The sequence below is a fragment of the Melopsittacus undulatus genome, chromosome 1, assembly GCF_012275295.1.
Source record: "Melopsittacus undulatus isolate bMelUnd1 chromosome 1, bMelUnd1.mat.Z, whole genome shotgun sequence".
Taxonomy (NCBI): domain Eukaryota; kingdom Metazoa; phylum Chordata; class Aves; order Psittaciformes; family Psittaculidae; genus Melopsittacus; species Melopsittacus undulatus.
Genome location: NC_047527.1, coordinates 91,896,218 through 91,903,008, shown reverse-complemented (window position 1 = coordinate 91,903,008; position 6,791 = coordinate 91,896,218).

The window sequence follows — 6,791 nt, the reverse complement described above, 5'->3', positions numbered from 1 at the left end:
TACCTGCGGGCAAGCAATGTGACAGTATATAGTTACCAATGGCTATTTATTTCAGTATCCCTTAAACTGTGCTTCTTATTCTCACTTTCCCCTCCCCAGATGTGAGTGACAAGGAGTAAGAGAGAAACCAAAGACTCACTGTAAAATCACAACTTGTCCAGACCAGCAGTGCTGGGTGATGTAAAAGATCTGCCAGAGGGGGATTTTGCCTCTCTTCTTGGTTTAGGCATCTGAATGCTTCCTCCTTCAGGGATCTGTGTCTGGAGCTGGGGATAGAGCCCATCAGACCCTCCCTAATCATAAACAAACTACAACAGCTGGCAATTTAAATAGTGAGTAGGCAAGGATTCATCAGCTTGCTCCACTGAGCACTGTAAATCACTATCTACTCAGTTCATAGGTAACAACTGTGTGTATCCAGTGCAATTAGCCCAATATCCTAGTCCTTGAGACCTGAACTGAAAACCATTCAGGATAACAGATAGATAGAGTCTCTTTGAGATAATCACTGAGCAGTCTTACCTCCAGGCTTATATAGTTCCCATGCTGCTGAAGTGAGGGAAGGCTTTGTGGCTGGAAGTCTTGTCCTGGGGTGGGCAGGCGAAATGATCTCACAGCTTGAGGCCACATGCTCTTTTGCGCAGAGATCGTTCTTCAGATCCCAGTTTTTAGGAAGATACAGTGGTATAGGAAAACTGATGCTCTATCAGGCATCCACAGTCCAGGTGGGACTGTGTGGTGATCAGACTGGTGGATGCAGTATCTGCTTGCTGGATTTTGTGGAATATCTGTGTAGGCTCTTCGGGAAGGCCTGACAGAGCCTTTCAACACAGTGTATGGAGCAATGTCCTCAGGAAGGGAGGAGAAGGTTTCTGCAGACAAAATGCATGCAGTCATATGGTAAGCTGGAGGCCAAGAGCTCCATAGTAGCTTCAGCTGGAATGTTTCCAATACCAAGAGCAGGGCTGAACTGGGAGAAACAGAAACAAATCCTCAGTGAGTAGCTAGGAAATGATTGAAGACAAAGCATTTGAACTTGTTAGAAAATTGGAAAACTTTCAGAACATATGTAGTCAGATTCAGGTAAACTGAAATGAAACCAGTGGTGGCATTTATAAAGGTGTTAGGAGATTTTTTAAAATTGATGGAGAAGCTGACAAGCGCCAAAACATGATTCAGGATGGCATATATTCATGCAGGAAGTTGGGAAATCTTTATCCTCTAGTGAATAACAAAAATTTGATGAAACTAAAAGAGAAAAAATACAGAAAAATCAAACAAAAATAATCTCATAGTATATACATATATAAATAAAGGATGCTTCTTTATAAATGCTAGAAGTCTAACAAGCAAGATGAGGGAAAAAAAAGGCCCGATTTTAAGCAGGGATGATCTCATACTATGTGTATCAGAAGCTTGATGGGAAAAAGGAAATTAATCTGATGCTCTAGAATCGAGGTAAAAAGTATATAAAGAAAACCTCAAAGGAGGCACCAGCAGTAGAGAAGTGGCAGCATGCAGTAGAGACAGTTCTGTGCCAAATCCAAGGAGCAAGCTAATTGTGTTTCCAAGCAGCTCAAAACCTATATAGCTTGACATTCCTGGCCTAAGACAAAAAAAATGCCATATCAGGGTTAGATCACATGTCTGCATCTGTTAATGCTGAGGGAGATCAGAATTGCTGACAGGGCAAGAATGCAACAGTAACAGGAGATATGAGTTTCCCACCTGCATATTGGGTAAATGTCACATTGGAGACTGATGCTGCAGAGAAATAAAACTGTGTTTCTGCATGAAAGAGCCTACAAAAGAAGAAGGAACTTTTATATTAGCCCTGAGCAACATGCAGAACCTGGTTCAAAATGCCCCTGATCAACATTCTTGCCTAGGCAACAAAAGCAATAAAAGAAAAACCAAATACAACAGAATTACATAGGAGCAAGGAACCTTGCTAAAAAGAAACTAAAATGGATGACTGAAGGTAAAAATGTTTGTATGGTGACTATTTAAACATAACATGTAGGAGTATGTTTGCTCTAAGCCTCTCTGTTGCAGACAAAGGCTTTGGAAAGACCAAAAGGAAGCTGACATGGCTAACAGCAGGATAAAGGAACTTATTAGAAGCAGAAGACTTTCTTCAGAAAAGAGAAATTGTGTCCAAGAATGGAAAATAGAAGGGATCATAAACTCTGGCAAGTTAAATGAAAACCACAACAAGGTCAGCCATCTAGAGTCCCAGGAACAATTTCCAAAGGCTAAAGGTACACAAGTAAGGGCTCTGAAAGAAATTAAGGCCCTATAGGACAGGAGGAAAAGTCTTCATGTGAATAACCTATTAAAAGAGGAGGATAAATGGCCAGCGTTCACATCTGAGGGAGGTCTCTAGTGATGTTTGAGGGGGTTTTGTTCCTGAACTCCTGCAGTTTAACCTATTTATAAAAGAACTTGAAAAGAGGGCATATGGTGAAAAGACAATCTGGTGAACACACAAAGTTATTACACATAATGGAGGTGAGTTGGCTTAACTCTTTTCAGGCTAGACAAACATTCTGTTTAAGGTCAGTGTATGTCTACACTGATCTCAGTTCACTTGTTATTAGTTCACTGTTCTTTGAAAGACCTGGGAAAAGCTAAATGATCTCAGGTGACAGCAAAGGAGGGAAGAGAGGTGAAAGGCTGGAATGGGTTGCCCAAGGAAGTTGTGAATACTCCATCCCTGGCTGTGTTCAAGGACAGGTTGGACAGAGTCTTGGGTGACATTGTTTAGTGGGAGGTGTCCCTGCCCATGGCAGGGGGGTTGGAACTAGATCTTAGGGTCCTTTCCAATCCTAACTATCCTATGACTCTATGATCAAGGTAGGGAACCAAAAGGGGATGTGGGGCACACCACCCTAAAAGCACTGCAGGAGCCAGTGGACAGTACCCACTGGTGCCATGCTAGGAGACCTGAGAAGAAAAGGGAATGGATCCTCATTCACCGGGACTTTGTCACCAGGCTTCCTCTTTCTGCTGCTGGGGATGGTGGGGGAAGTTGATCAGGAAGTCCCATGATTCAGTGGGACCCCACTTGGGGAAAGTATAAAAATACCCACCCCACAACAAAAGGTCTTGGAGGCACCAGCAGAGAGGCCGCAGCTTGGCACAGTTGGTCCATATGGATGGTTGGGTCCCCAGATGGTGCACAACTGCTAGGGCACCCTGTGAGACCTGATGTTAGCACAGGCTGCTCCCATGAGGATTCCCTGAACTACACACCTGGTGGGCTGTGCAATCAGCTAAGAGTACAAGGTGACCTACTGGGATACTTCATTCTTTTCCAATGTAAGACGTCCCATAGCATGCATGTCTAGGGAGGTGTATGGGCAAGATAGAAAAGCATCAGGAGTAAATATTTTCACAGCATGATCTGGGGGTTAGATCTCTCCTAAAACACTGCCTGACCGGGTGTGGTAAGGAGATGCAAGGTCCAAGAAGGAGCTCTGCAAGGCTGGGACTGTGTGCGGACTACTGTTGCAGAATTCAGTAGACAGCACACAATAATCAGCTTCTTACCTTCTGGAGAAGGCATCATGGACAACCCCAAATGGAAGCGGAGCAATTGGGAGTCCATCTGGAGCACCATCAAAATCTGCAAACTGTGGTCCAAGATGTCCCTAGTCCCGGTGATGCCAGCACCATCTAGCACACTGATGACAAAGGAGAAACCAGGGACCTGTTGAAAATGAGATTTCAATCTGTACCTTCAGAAGACACCACAGTTTGAATGCAGTGCTTTAGCCTGCTTAGGTAACCAATAGCTTCAATATAGCCTTATTCCAGTTCTTACAGTTGCATAGATAGACATAGGGTAAGTTCTTGCTCCTGTTTCCTTAAAGACAGTTTCTAAACACCTAGGCCAACAGTTTCAACAGTTGCTTCTGATTTTTGATACCTCCATTTTGGGTCTGTAATTTGGGTCACATTTCAATTTCTACATGAGCATGCTTAATCAGGACTTTGACAAGCAGGGCTGGCACATCTCAACTGTCTCACTCGGAAGTCCAGGTGTTTCAGAGAATTGGCTGCTTGTGTATAATTAGTTGGGTGTTATTTATTGAGCTGGCAGCAGAAGACAGTCACAAAGATCTGTGCCATCCAGCAGGTCAAAGTTCCAGTGTTTTGGCTTCTCAGTATTGCTGGATTGCCACTGTTTAAACAGCAAATTTGGCCCTCACCCAATATGTGCCATGAAGGGGCAGGGAAGAGAATTTTGTCATTAAACTTTCCAAACTCCAATTTGTGAGTAATCTGCGTACATCTCATTAGCTGCAACCTGGAAACTCTCAGTTGCTTTTAATTGTTGGTATGGTGAACATCAAGATTTTAGCATGACAGGAAAATAAATGCAGCTCTGCTGGGCCCCTCAAAATACATTACTATTCTTATCTGTGGCTTTTGAATCTTCTGCCACTGTTCCTTTGGCTGACAACGCCACATTACACATAGTATATTATTTTAGAAATGGTTGTCTACTAAACATAAAAGCCTTCCTGGTTTTGTCAGTTGAACTGAAGCAGACAGTTCTTATTGCTGCATAGGAGATCAATAATAACAAAATAAATAAAAAGCCCCCCTCCTCAGTTGCTTCACAATAGCCATGAGGCACAAGGATGGACTTTATTGAAAGGAGGAACCTAAATGCAGTGGAACAAGGGATGTTTGGTAATCATATCCCAATACAGAAAAATCTATGCCTTCCCAGAAATGCTCAATGCTGCTTTGCCACCTCTCTTTTAACCTTTGATTTATCATTGTAGAGAGCTCCTTGTACTCCTTAGATACCAAAGGTTTTGGTTTTTCTAAAACTGTGCTTCCTGATGAATGCTGGCACTCAGGGCAAATACATGAAGTAAGAAAGAATCTTACATAGCTTTCTCAGCCACACACTGGAATTAAAAAAAAAAGAAAAATCCACTATCTGAGTATCCACAGGACCCAGTACTTACCTGGTTTAAGAAAAAAGGATATGTTAATGGAATGTTCATTTCACAAACAACATTCTCAAGGCTCTATCAACACTGAAAAAATACAGAGTCTTGACTTTTTAACCTTATCCCATGAATCCATTCCACATCCTTGTGCTTCTAGCCTCATTTCCCCCAGAGAATTAAATTTCTGTGATCATGCCATCTGGCTGTCTATCAGCCAGTATGTTCTGAACCTGCTTTCTATCAAACTGACAGAGGGATTGGGACTCATAGAGAATTAATGCCTATGAAATTCATGAAAATCAGCAACTGGGTCAAAGACAGAGATCCAAAAGGGTGCCCTGACTATGGGAAAGGTAGGCAGAACACATCCGTTTTACATGCTGCTTGCTAATATCAGTCATCACATTTGCGGCTCTGGACTCACCAGAGCAGATGGTGCATCTCGCTCAGTGAGATTGAGGGCTTATGGCTGGGGTAGTGAGCAGTACAGGTAAGTGAAAGAGAGAAAGAAGCGACAAGACACACCTGTAGGAAAGCAGGTCTCAGGTCCACAGAACAGTGTGTTTAGTGATAAACTTCCACTTACTCTCATGCTGCTTCTGTGCTTCCTGAGGGCCCTGCAAAGATGTGGATCTATTTCTCATGGAGAGGGCTAGCAGGCAATCATTGCCTCTTCACTCCCACACCTGAACCTGTCCAGCTGAGGTCCCATTGCTTCCACTGCTCAGGGCCAGAGAGAAACTAGAGCAGCTTCCAGGGCTCAGGAGATAATAGGCTTGCTCTTTGAGACCATTTAAAGGATAATACATGTTAGAATGGAAAGTACATACCAGTTCAAAGTTTCCCTAAAGAAAAAATCCCTACCAGGGAAAGTTTAGAAGCAAAATGATTTCTCCTTCCTTAGCAAAGGGAATTTCAGTTTTTGTTTTTTATATCTTGCTTCTCTTGCTTCACATACTGTGCTATGGAACAGCAGCTGAGCTTGCAAATACTTTGGAGGAAAGAGGAAAAGGGCTCTTTTGCTTGAAGCTATGCCTGTCCTAAAGGGAAAAAGCGTGTGTTTTTAAAAGTCCTAACTCCTGTATTTTAATCCTGTTTTGTAATTAACCAAGGAATAATATTGTTTAACATCACCTTGGCAAGCCTGTGTGGCATGTGCATTTCCCAGATCAAACTGAAACCTGATGTGTTATGCTTTCCTTCAGCGTACTTCTGTGTGGGCAAACTTGTGACCTCAGCCTTAGGTGTGCCATAGCCCTTCCAGACTACATCTGGACAGGCCATTTTGGGAAAGATTGCTGTGGGCTGGTCCACAGCAGGGGCAGGAGTTTTCTGTGGTTTGCTTACTGGGGGGGATTCCCCACAATGAAAAGGGAGGTAGATAAAGTTTTTGCCTCTTGACTGGTTTATGAAGGGTAAATATATATCTCAGCAGGACTTGCAGAAAGAGGCACTTGGGTGAAAGCTGAGTGCCCTTCTTGGAGGGGGGCTTGATGTGTGACTGACTCATGGGGGCAGGAGAGCCATCATTTTAGTGAAGAACAGATGTGAAATATATTAACTGGAGCCCTCTTCTCCCCAAGATTTCCTTCAGCACACCCACACCCCCCCACCACACACACACACACTTCTGTCTTCTCAAGGACTCTATTATTTTGCACAGGAGAACGAAGTGAGAGTTCAGGATTTTCTCTCCCTCTCAAGAGATCCACTGGGATTATACTGTATTTATACCTTCTAAGTAATGGATTGAGGTCCTTGAAAACAGAAAACACAAAGAGTGAGAGAAACCTTGAAGCTTGTTAAATTTACAATGCAGGT